The following is a 13125-nucleotide window of genomic DNA, read 5'->3' as shown; positions in this document are numbered from 1 at the left end:
AGGTGCAGGCTCCCGAGCTCGTCAGCTCACAAAATTTAAACAGTTCAAGGGGTGGGGGCGTGTCTGGTGCGCTCCCACCTCCCTGAATGTATTTAATAGTGACTTAACAGTGCTTCCATGGACGGGCCTCTGAAGCTTCTGCATGGTCTCTATATATCACTTACTAGTCGCTTAACAGTGCCTCCAGTGTTTGGGCTACCATCCCACTTGGGTGGACTCCAGAATATTTATTGAAGGCTTAGTAATGTTTTCAGGAATGCGTATACATTACTTACTGCCCCCATGGGTTGGGCTTCTGTTGCCCCTTGGTGAACTCCCGCCAACACTTGAATGGGTGGGGGCTCTTCCCCACACCAGACATGCACACACATGAACACACTTCCAAAGAAATTAAGGGCCATCAAAACATACCTTGAATTTGCAAAAATAATAAAGACCTGGCTGTTTCAGAAATCAGATCAAAAGTCATACTGGTACGTAGATGCAGTCTGTGAAGCTATTAAGTCACGCTTATTTGACATGTTGCTCCACACATGTTAGGTTGCTACATGCCATTGCCCCAAGTCTGGAACATATCTTCTTCCCTAAAGCTTGACACCAAAAGAGAACACTTGTAGGTAAGGACTCTACCAACCCCCATCTTTGGGCGTGCACACTAAACAGGTCACTGGGTTGAAGGGGCTTCAGCCCCTCCCCCATCAGCTGCCGTCACTCAGACTGGCTGGCCTGGGGCTGCCACTTGGCGGATCCACCTCAGTCAAAGCACTCAGCTTGCATTTCTGAGCCCATTTAGAAATGGTAAGCTGGGCTTTTTTAGGTCTCGCCTGTGACAGTGCATGTGCTGCATACACTCTCGCTTGCAAGTGTTATTGTATACAACAAGGGGCTTGAAGCCCCCCCATTGCTTACCATTTGTTGGCTTCAATGTCACTCTTATTTTCTGCCTCCTTATTGGGCAGCACCTCCTCCTCAGGAGAATGGACCAAGTACAGCTTGATTGACTTTAATTAGTGTCTTTGTATTGCCCTCGCACTGTGATTTAGGTAATTTTTTCCACTCCCTCTCCCATTGTCCCATGCCCTTGTCTTTCTTCTCCCTCATCGGGGCGCGTGGACCAAGCGAGCCGGGTGATAAATGGCAACTAGCCTACAACAGTTCCCTCTGACTCTTAAAGCATTCCTTTCCTCTCCTCTGCAGCCTGCCGTTCCACAGCCTCGCAGTCCGAGAGCTGTTAGCAAGCCCAGGGGATCAATAATCAGTGCCACTGGTCTCGTTCACACTCGGTGCATGGGAGCTGGTGGGCAGGGGTGTACCTTGGTCAGTAAGATTGGGGAGTTGAGCTTCAGATTTTATAACAATCAAGCAGGCCCATCATTTTAAAATTCATTATACGACAAGCAGGGTGCACAAGAGGTGCTTAAGGGGCTGTGAAAAGGGAGAGGAATGCAGATTGGTAGGTGTACTAAGTGAGGGAAAACACGATTTTCTGTAAACTGACCAACAGTTTTAAGACTTTCAAAACAGAGAGAGGGAGTGGGTTTGTATGTGGTCAGTTTGTCTGTTTGTGTGTCAAAATTCCTGGGGCAGTCCAACAGACACATCACCATACCTGACTGAAAGCACCTGTAAACCCAACTCTTCACCCGAAAATAGATATGCTGGGGGTGTAACACCCCAAGGACCACTCCTGAAGCTCCTCCCCTGCTGGTGGGTGATATCATTGTTACAGAGGGCTGCACGGAGATCTGTGACTAGGCTCAAGCAAAAGCCACCTCTTCTGAGCAGCGCCCCCGGTGCCAAGTGAGGATGTTGGTGTAGGACTTGTGAAGGAATATTTCCAAAATTGTTCTCCCCTCTCATCACTACAGATGCGTTTTATGTTGTGTGTATGGAACCTTCAATGTAGTGGCGGCTCCACCGCCAAGGCGGAGGAGCGTCGTCTCACTGCTTTTTTGCAGTGATACAAAGGGAAAATAAAATGATAATAACTTGCATTATTATCATTTTATTTTCTCTTACATACACAGCTTTGCGTGAGGGGGCGGGCAGGGGAGGAGTTTTAGGCGGCATCCTCCTAAGTGCGTAATGACTGCTTGCCTGGCCCTCTCGGGCTGCCCAAAACAGTCTTGCGCACTTCACATGTTCTCCATGCAGACTGCATCACAGCCTATGTGGAGAACATGCCCAGCCCTCCAGTCAGCATCTGAGCGCCGAAACACAGCACACAGTGACCAATCACAACAAGGCTGCTAAGTGCTTGTGATTGGCTGACTGGGAGCCTGGGTGAGATTCCTGTGGCCGAACGAGGGGGGACTACGGAATAGAGATGTGGTGAGGAAGTGGCAAAAAGGTATGTTTTTAGTTTTTTTTTATACCCGCTTACCCCCCACGTCCTCCCCCTCTCCCGCCCCCCCTACCTCTGATCCGTACCACCCGCTGCTGCTTCAATGAACTCAACAAGCTGGCAAGATAGCTTGGGGAGGGTGGTTTATGGCACCTGCCTTAGCCTAAGTATGTACCAAACAGAGCATAGCTTTGAATTCCTGGCAAGCTTATTCTGCCATTATTCTGTTTGAGGTTGGTAAAATGAGCAGCAATGAATGTAGTTATAATAGCACTTGCTGTTACAGCCTTTTGGGTCTTAGAATGATGTAGGAACACTATATAAGCAGAAATTTGCAGTGCAGATTTTGAGCATGAAAAGGGATACAAATAAAGTATAGTGCTTTGTGTACCATAGCGCTTCAAAAATGCTTTGGATGAATGAAGATTTTGTTAAGCACTGGAATCAGGAGTATCTCCGTGCTGACAGCGGAGGAAATAGAGGATAGAGGAACACTTAGTTATTAAAACTTTCTGTTTTCAATAGTTTCCTGAATTTAAGAAGATTAGGGCTCTTGCGTAAGGCATTGGGGAGTGAGTTCCACAGACGTGGGGCTAGGTAGGCAAAAGATTTGCCCCCGGTTCAAAGTTTATTAAATCAAGGGACTACTAGCAGAGCCTTCTCTCCAGAGATCTGCTTGGACAGTAGTTGACGAGTTTTTCTGCCAGATATCTGGGGCCCCTATCATTGATTTTTTTATGGACCAGGCAACAGTTTTTAAACTTGATTCTGTCACGGATAGGGAGCCAGTGAAGTGATCTCAATAACGGCAGGGAGGCTGTTCTGGAAGGCATATTAAGAGCCAACCGTGCTGCCGTGTTCTGAACTACTTGCAACCTGTTTAATACTACCTCATTTGCTGCTCCCAGGAGTGCATTACAATAGTCCAGTCGACTGACCACTAAAGCTTGGAGCAGGGTCTTGCGGACAGATAAAGGGAGAAGGTTGAACACTCTCTGAAGGAGCTTCAGCATGTGAAAACAAGTGCCTGAAATGGCAGCCACTTGGTCTTTCATAGATAAAGAGATGGCTAGATACACTTCCTGATTTTTTGCCTTAGTTGTAGGAGTGGGGGCAGGGCCTACTTCTGACGCCCACCAATCGGCATACCATATAATTTGTGCTTTGCCAAACAGAAGAACTTCCGTTTTATCGGCATTCAACTGGAGAAAATTCTTTGTCATCCAGTCAGAGATTGCTCGCATACCGTCTGCAAAGAGCCGTTTTGTTTCCACTGTGTTATTATCAAAAGAAAGAAGAAGTTGGGTGTCGTCTGCATATGTTGTTGATTGCTTTATTTCGATATGCATGTATCATAAAAGCATTACAGAAAAATAGGAAAGTAAAACAGCATATCGAAAATGTGACTGTACATTAAGAATATGAGGAATAAAAGCACAATTGATTAGAATAAATTATCTAAGACAAAATTAAATTGATACGGACAGTCTTTTTAGTCGAATCAACCACGCCCATTTTAAAAACTTGGAAACAGCACAAACAATAGTGGGGGCTGTGTTGGTTAATAAAATCCGGAGGGCGACCGTATGTTGGCGGGTGCCCAGTTCTCTGCAAATTGGTTTGAGCCATCGAGATCTGGGGAGCACATAATCCGGACATTCGAATAGAAGATGTGGCACAGTCTCTGGTTTATCGGAGCATAGGGCACAATAACGTGATGCTGACTGAGACTTATTCCACCTGGAGCAAAGGTCAGCAAGGGGTAGAGTTCCTAATCGGAATTTAATGTACAAAGACCGGTCCATGGCGATGGTGATTAAGTCCATGTAGGGCTCAAAGGCAACAACATCTTTTATTAGCAAAAAAGCTGCGGTGGCATTGCAGTGCTGCTGGTTGCTGGTGCGCTTCGTGGAGACCCATTCCCAATATAGTTTTTTTAAAGAGTCCTTTGGGGGAGCGGAGTGGCTAAGCCAACAGGATTCCAAACCTAGATCCCCTAGAAGTTGATTAATGTCCCTGAGCCATTTGATCTTCCGCCAACCAACAGAGCACATCACCTCTGCTAATCCGTCAGCATAGGGTTTTAACTCCGGAACCCTCCACAGGCGAGCCCAAAGCAGGAGAGGGCGAAGGCGTGCCTGATCCCCAATTGCTTTGCAGCCTACATCCATTAGCACCGGGACTGTCGGGGTGCTCATCGGGATAGCAAGGAGATCTTTAATGAATTTGTTCTCGGCCTTGCTCAGAGATTCCAATTTGCCTTGGCCCCACAGTTCGGCTCCGTAAAGTGAAGCAGAAACAGCTCGGGCTTTATAGATGACAATTAATGGAGCAACACAATGTTTGGTTGAGTTGCTGTACTCCTTGAGAAGGGCCCCCCCCCACCCTTTTATGGCTGATTATCATTTTATTGATGTGGGCAGACCAGTTCATCGAATCACTTAAACGGATTCCCAGGTAGTCAAATTCTGCCACTCTTTCAAGGGGGGTTGAATGCAGAGCAGGGGGACAGCCAAGCTTGCGAGGAGGGTGCATGACTAAATACTTGGTCTTGTCCACATTAATGACGAGTCCTCTGATGGTGCAAAAGTGCTGGAAGCGATTCAGGAGTTTCTGCAGTCCTTGGGGGTTTTTTGAAATGAGGAGGGTGTCATCGGCGAACAGCAATGTTGGAATTTTTACGCCTCCCAAGGTGGGGGCGTCTGCTGGTTCGCCGAGCAGGTGCTCTACCACCCCATTTATGTAAAGGGAAAATAGGGTGGGAGCCAAAACACAGCCCTGCCGCACTCCCCTCTCGACCCTGATCTTTTCGGTCTTTTCCCCATTTAGGCCCCATCTAACCTGGGCATAGGTGGCATTATGCAATTTAATAAGCAGGTTTAGAATGTACGGGGGCATCCCTAGGTCGTGCGACACCCTCCAGAGTTCGTCCCTCGGAACCAGGTCAAAGGCAGTCTTTAGATCTATAAAGGCCAGGTAAAGACTGCCTTTGCCTAGCTCCACCACCTTCCAGTACAATACCATGAGCCTGAACACTTGTTCTATAGTTCCGGTTCCTGAGCGAAACCCGGCTTGCATGTCAGACAGAATGTGGTTGTCATCCACCCATTGTAAGATCCTCCCCAGAATAGCTTTCCCCACCAGTTTCTGACTTGAGTCTATTAGGCTTATGGGCCTATAGTTCCCGGGTAGGTACCTGCAACCCTTTTTAAAAATAGGCACTACAACGGCCCCTTTCCAGGAATCTGGGACAGGACCTCCCTTGATGATTGCATTAAGAAGGGCCGAGATCAGTACCCCCCATTCTTCTGAGTAGGCTCGGAGAATATCTCCTGGGAGGCCGTCCGGGCCAGCTGCTTTTAGTGGCACCAGGGTTTTAATCTGCTTTGTAACATCCTGTACAGAAAACAGGTCCAGGTCTCTATCAAGGGTGTATGGCGGAAGAATGAAGGGATCATTAAGCTGGCCTTCTATGGCGGAATAGAGTGTTTGAAAGTGGGTAAACCATGTCTGGGCATTAATGCTACAGGTCCTCAGGGTATCCTCAGGATGATTCCTGTTTCCCACCAAGTCCCAAAAGCCTTTAGCATCTCTCCTTTGGCTGGCTGCCAAAAGGTCCTGCCAGTAGTTGTCCTCCCACTCCTTCTTAGCGTTTTTTTGGCAAAGGGAATAGTGCCTTCTGGCCACCCTGGTCCTAATGGGTATTTTAGATTTGACTGCTTCAATAAGGAGTAACTTCGCCTCCCTACACTTCTGGTTAAACCAGCCCTGTCTAGCCCTTAAACGGGGATTCCTCCTGTTGGTACTAACTGGGACTATAAAAAGGTCACTGATAGCCTGGGTTAGGGCACAGAACCTGGTAGTCACATTCAACAACCCAGCCTCGCAAGTGTCGAGGTTATCTAAAGCTGCGGTGAGAAGCTGCATTATGGCATTAGTCTTCTCCTCTGAGAGTAACAGCTTTGCCCACTTTAGTCGTCGACCACAGTTGGAGACTGCTGTCGAATCCGGGGTGGGATTGCAAGCAGTTCTGCTCTCAGTGCCAGATAGCCACCTATGGGACAATGTGAGCGAGAGGAGATTGTGATCACTCTCCACGGAAGGTAAAATCACCATGTCATTAACCATGCTCCACAAATTTACGTCAAGAAGAAAATAATCAATTCTTGACGAATGTCCAGGCCTGTTGTAAGTATGGGCTCCTGCTTTGTCAGAACCAGTCCTGCCGTTAGCTGCCCTCAGACCAAACTCCATGGTGATGGAGTTAATCTGAAGGGCCACCTCTGTCCACTTTTTAATGGAGCTAAGTTCTAAGGACGGTATCCCCCACCTATTATCATGTGCCTCTTGATCTTGCGAAATTTCGGGGCCCAGGGGCTCGAAGGTGCAATTAAAATCGCCTGCCACCAGAGTGCAATGCTTATGTGGGGACGAACGAAGCAGGGCTTCCAGGCAAGCTATAACTGGGGATTCTCTACCCCCCTTCGTACCTCGGGCATAAATATTGAAGATGTTTAGGATGACTCGACCCTGAGGGTTTTTCAGGGAAATATTGAGAAGGTCCGGGCATTTAGTATCCCGCTCCACCACCCTGCAATTGAGTTCAGAGGCCACCCAGATGAGGAGGCCGCCAGAGGGGCGCCCCCTACCAGTTACTGAGTGGACAGCTGGTGAATAGTGGGTAGAGTATCCTGCCTTGTGTAGAGGCCCCTTGCTCCAGGTTTCCTGGAACAAGCATATGGAGTATTGCTCCACAAGCGAGTTCCAGTTGGGCAGTGCCAACTTTCTCTCAAGGCCTGCTACGTTCCAGCTGAGAACCCTAATGATTGGGTCCGCCACAGCCGCAACGCTACAGGTCTCGACGGGAGCAGACAAATCTACGGCACCCACAGCTGGTAAGCCAACTGAAGGGTCAAGTGGCACCCTCGCCTCCCCTGGTACCCCTGAAGTCTCGACAATGACCTGATCTTCTAATGTGGGCGGAGGGCTATAGATTTTAGCAGAATAGGGGGACACGACACCGGGACTCCTAGTCACCAAGGTCTCCTTGGCAGCGCCACGAAGTCAGCAACCCCAAAAGCCCCAATTCGGTGGGAGGGGGCTTGTATACGCCTGCGCTACAGTATTACCTGGGAAAAATTGGCCATGGGCGTTGTTATTATGAGGGGGGGGCCCGGAATGGATGAAAGGGGTAGTCGGGGTCGTCCGCGGGTAAAAGAATGTTAGATCAACTGCGTCAACACCCGTGCCGGCCGTGGATCGCCCTTGGCGGCATATTGAGTGGGCAACTCTTGCGTCTTGGAAATTAACCACCACACAGTCACCTTCTGAAGATTTTTTCCCGTGTCCGATCCAGCCCACCCTACGTACGCCAAGAATTAGGCCATCCACCCCCAATGGGAGGGGTCTGTTGCTTTTCAACCAGTGGATGACCTTGTTCTTTAGCGCCTGGTGAGTTTCCTGCTGAGTATCTTTTATAGGGGGAACTTTAATAAGAACAGCAACATACGGGTGGCACTCAGGGGGGAGGTTGACCGGGGGGCTCTTACGTGTTGGTTTCTGCGGGATGACCACTGGAGAGGGATTTTTGAGCGGAAGGGTGGTGGGTTTAACCTTAGAAATTATCGCTGTTCCGCTAGTATTAACGTGTGGAGCAGCCGGGGATTGAGAGTTTTAGCCAGTCCCTCCCTTCTGTTGTTTCTTATGGGCGGGATTGAACACGGGAATCGTTGCTACTGGGGAGGGAGTAGCATGCACTTGAGCAGCATGAGTGGAAACACTCGGCCTTGCCTGCCTCGCGCCGGCCTGGGAAGCTGGAGAAAAAGCATTCCCGGTGGCTGGTGACTTAGCTGGCAGTGTCGACTGATCTCCCGGAGGTTGGCTCACTAGGGCCCCTTTTCCAACATTCTATCTGTTTTGTCCTCGCTAGGCTTTGGCTGCAGTTTAAACAAGGTTTTCAGGGAAAAAAAATTGTCCCTGGTAGCCTGTTCAAATCGGTCAAGCCTATCCCCCAGACTTTTAACTTGGTCAATGAGTGGTACCAGAAGAGACTTTACCAGTTTCTCAAAGGGCTCAAGTGGAAAGCCCTCGTTAGCTGAGACAAGTATTGCTGGGACCAAGGGGGGAGGTTGCGGGGTGTCTACTACAGTCTGTAGGGAATTGGGGTTCCCAGGTGATTCAGGCCCTCCGGAGTCTGGATGTGTAAGACCCCTTTGGGGCTGAGACCTAGGGCGCTTATATAGCGTGGAGTAACAACCCTTCCGAATGCTGGTCCTCCCTTTCCTTTTCCTATGCACCCGGATAGGTCGGATCTGGGACAGTGGTTTTGGATCGGGTGTAGGGACATTGGAGCTGGATTGAGACATAATGCCGGGAGAGCAGGCTATGGGATGAGCGGGGCGGGACTCTGCTACCACAGTGCAAGCACTGCTAGGAAGGGAAACAGATATCAAACTTTCTGTCCTGTCTATTCCAGCCTCTAGTGCTACAATATGTGGCTCCCCCAGAAAAACCCCAAGCGGAGGTGCGGGGGGGATGGAGGAAATTGGGGACATGACATGTGCCACAGCTCCCAGGGAAGAGCGTTTAGAAGGGAGGAAGTCTAGTGAGAGGCGGCGTTCCGATATTGCAATCTCCTTGTCAATAACAGCCGCCACCCTGGTAATGAATTTGTCCATAGAGCCAATCATCATTGCACCCCCTGAGGCACTTTCTCCACCGCCCCTCAAAGCCATACCAGAGCGGGTAGACATACTGGCTTCGGGGCCCACAGATTAACTCCAGGGTCTTGGACCAGTGGCAATAAATGTAAGGGGGGAGGCCCAGCCCAGCCTCTGCCAGCCCCTGACTGCCACAGACGGCCCCGCCCTTGTCCCGGGCATCTCCCGCGCGCGACTCGCGGGGCGAGTGGGGTGGTCAGCCTTTTACTGGCGCCTCCGGGCGCTCCCTGCGCGTCACGGGCGCGCTGCCCCCCCAAAGCCTGCTGGGGAGTGTAGTCCGCTGGACCGGGCTGCCTCCCGGCGTCTTTAGCTTTCCGCCGTTCCCCTCACGGCTCCTGCCCGTTGGCGTCAGGTAGGTAATCCTTTGGTGTTCCCCCCGTCTGCATATGAGAAAGGAACAAAGCCATGGTCTCAGGGGCGTAACAAACACCCCGCAGCCCACGCGGTGCGGGGGGGGGCCCCGAGGGTCCAGTACATGAAGGGGCCCCCGGCCCCTCAGCTCATCTACAGAGAGCTGTGAGAGAGACAGCCTCTAAAGCAGCAGCTGCTGTGCGCAGTCTGCTCCGACCTCCTAGCGCTGACTCAGGACTGAAGAGAAAACAATGTTTCTCTTCAGTCAGAGCGCGCCAGAACACCGGAAAATGGATGGGGGCGGGGGCCCCGCCCCAGAGAGAGCATTTTCCATAGGGCAATGCCCTGAACGGACGAGGCAGCAAAATAGTCGGTGCCCTCAGGTAAGCACAATTGCTAGACACTTGAACCTGGCAGATACATTTCAGGCTGAATGCTGCAGTCCTGATCCACAGTGTGGCACCAGTTGAGGAACAGCTTTGTATATATTTTAGATGGATACCTCCCCCCAGGTGAATCTCATGTTAACTAAAGCTACACTTTTCCAGCAGAGCTACTGAAAGTATTGGCAAGAGTAAAACTCTCGAACAAAAACAATTCCATTTTCTTTCTGCGAGGATCAGAGAGGTCATTTTAAAGCACCACAGTAGCGAGTTTTGAGAGGTTTTTCAAGAAAATGATGCACCGCTTTCTGCTCTAAAGGGCAGATGTTTTAGACAGTAAAGTTTATTTGTGTTGTACAAAAACACTCTCTTGAAATAACTACATTACTTTCCGTGATGTTCCCTACCCCCTTAAAGCTATGTGTTACACGTTTCCTGGAACAATGAAGATTTTTTATTGTGAGGGCGTCACCTCGCTTTGGATCGATTAAGATAGCAGACATGTACTTGCTCTCCTTGACTGATGTTTTGTTCCCGCACAGCATATACCACTAAAGTTATATTTCCTTTCTTCATCTAACTTGTTGCATGAATACATATTTCTCGGTTTCAGCCCAGCAATCCACAAAGTGTTGTCTAACTTAGCAAGGGAATGTATCATTTTGTGATGGTGTACCACTTTGTACCATGCCAAAACACAAGGAATTCACCTTTTCAGTGTTTGGTAGCATTCTCTTAGGCTGCATGTGTTGATGGGTAATGATCTATATTCCTTATTTTTCAAAGCCCTCTTCCATTTCTATACAAGAACTGACATGTCTTTCTGCAGAGTTCTGTGTCCACTGATTGTTCTTCCCACTGCTGGTGCTTGTTCTCCCATCAAAGATTAGACAAAAGCATAGATCTTCTCTTGCCAGTTTAATAGGGCATGTCTGGGAAATAGAGCAAGAAGGACAAGTGCTGGTTCTTGGAATTTCTAGCAGCCATCTTGAAAATGTGCTCCAGTGCCTCCCTTCAACAAACTTTGCAGGGACCCAGTGGATTTGTTGGAGCAAAGCATCATGTTCTGTTGTGTAAAAGTAATTTATTTATTATGTACACCTTTGCCTGTTTCCAGTCCCAGCGCTAGTGTCTCCAACAAATTTGGAATGTAACAATAAAAATGTGCAACACTTAGAGCTTTACTCGGTCCTGCACTCGGCCAGCAGCGAATGCTGAGCAGGGCTAGTCCTGCGGTGGCCTGGCGAAGAGGGGGGGGGGGATTTACCCTGTGGTGCCCTGGCACAGGGAGTGGGTTTACCCTGTGGTGCCCTGGCACAGGGAGGGGGTTTACCCCTCTGGTGGTCTGGCGCAGAGGGTGAGTTTACACCTCTGGGGGCCTGGCGCAGGGGGGAGGGGGTTACCCCTCTTCTGGAAGCGCTGGCCTGGTGCAGGGGCGTCATAATACCCTCCTGCTGCATGAGGCGCATTGTGGACGCTGTCTTTACGGGTCCCTTCACATGGCCAGCATCGGATGCTGAGCGTGGCTCGAGTCTCCTCCTTTCCTTGAGAGGCCGTCAGTAGCTCACACGGAGTGCATTCAAACCTGTGAACTGTGAGCTTCGAGGAAGTCCCTGCAGCGCAGCGCCGAGACTTTGAAGAATAACTTCAGTTTACCTTCCCTGGACCGGGGCTGCGGAGGGGCCGCTCGGGCCTGCTGGGGCCTGGTCCTGGCCGGAGGGCAGCGGAGAGCGGGAAGGGGGTGGGGGCCTGCAGGAGGGCTTCAGGGATGAGGCCCTCCCCTGCTGCGCGGCTGGAGGGTCCTCCCAGTGATGAAGTGGACAGGGGAGAAGAGAAGGGGTCAGTTGGTTGTTAGAGTCCTTAGCGCCGGGATGCCCCGTTGGGGTCGCTGTGCGCTTTATAAAATACACAAATAAATAATAATAATAATAAGGGGTGCAGCAGACAGGGAGGGGGGGGTGGCTTAAGTGCCAGGGTTTCTAAAGGGGGGGGGGGGGGTTGTTGGTGAGTCCGGGCTGCTGGTGCCAGGGGTATGAGGGGGTTCATGCCAGGGAGCGCCTGGATCCCGGTTTGGATGAGCTTCGAGCGGTACCAGTGGAAGGGGGCTCGTGGAGAAGGGGGCTCATGGAGAGGGGGGCTCTGGCCCCCAGGGTTGTCTGCACTGCTGCTGGTAGGGCTAGGGCCGGGCCGGGATGCACACCAGAGGAGACAGCATTGAATGTGCAAACACTCGGCGTTTTTCTAATCTAGAAACACATCTCTCTGATGTAATTCACAAATTCCAGGGCTTTAGATCACGGAGACAACAGGCGTTGCCTAATTCCCGACGAACCTTGCGGTGACTCGCGCTGAGGCGGATTCGCCCTTTTAATGTGTTTATTTCATGATTTACTCAAGAGGCGCACCCTTTCCATGCACTCTGTTGCGGATGTTTATTCTTTAAAAAATAACACTATAAAAAAGCTTTCATTTCAACACGATTTCTAGTTTTGAAAGCCTCTTGCCATATATTTTTTATACGTGTGTGCGCCAGTACGTGAACGAATTTATTGGAAAAATGTTTTAATTCAAAAATTGCAAAGAGCCTCACCTAGGCCTCAAGAGAGCGAAGTTGTACTTTTGCCGTGCTGGTATGGCAGATGAACTAGGGGTTCACTTTGTCGTCGCCGGTCTTCACACCTCGGTGGTGTTACCAAGCGCCGGCACCTCCTTACACACCGGGCGATCACTGCTGTGTGACCACAGCGGTTGCACACAGTTATTGTATTTATGGAGACGGTCAGTGGAACTTCGAGCAGACGACCTCGAAGCTGGGGACCTGGGTTTGAGTCTTGGCATCCACGCTCAACATCCTGTGATTCTGGCTAAATCACTTAATCTCCCCGTGCCGAACAAAAATGAATGTGTCTGTAGTCTGTCCATCTGTAACGAAACTCTTGCTCATTAAAGCACTCTGATACCCATATTCTCGGGTCTAGTTCGCGCTATATAAAAATCTATAAAAAAAAAAATTGTAGCGCGAATTGCGAAGGTTGCTGACTGTTCTGGATGCCTGGGGTCTAGGCTCTTCAATCCGGTTCAGTACGGTTCTTATTTCATTTCGACGTGAAATTATAGTGCTGAGACACAGCCTTTCCGCCCCTCCAGGGCGCAGATCGGGGAAAGGGTAAAAACGCCAGACATATAAAACTTGTGTGACTGAAGTGACAATTTTAAACTGAGCACACGAACAAAAACGTCAACAAATAAATGTAAGCAACTTAGCGAGGATGTGCGATGGATGGATGGATCGTTCGATCTATATGTGCAGAATGTCCGTGTAACAGTT

Source organism: Lissotriton helveticus, chromosome 9, assembly GCF_964261635.1.
Source record: "Lissotriton helveticus chromosome 9, aLisHel1.1, whole genome shotgun sequence".
Classification (NCBI taxonomy): domain Eukaryota; kingdom Metazoa; phylum Chordata; class Amphibia; order Caudata; family Salamandridae; genus Lissotriton; species Lissotriton helveticus.
The sequence above is the reverse complement of the archived record's forward strand: the minus strand, read 5'-3'. Positions refer to the sequence as shown.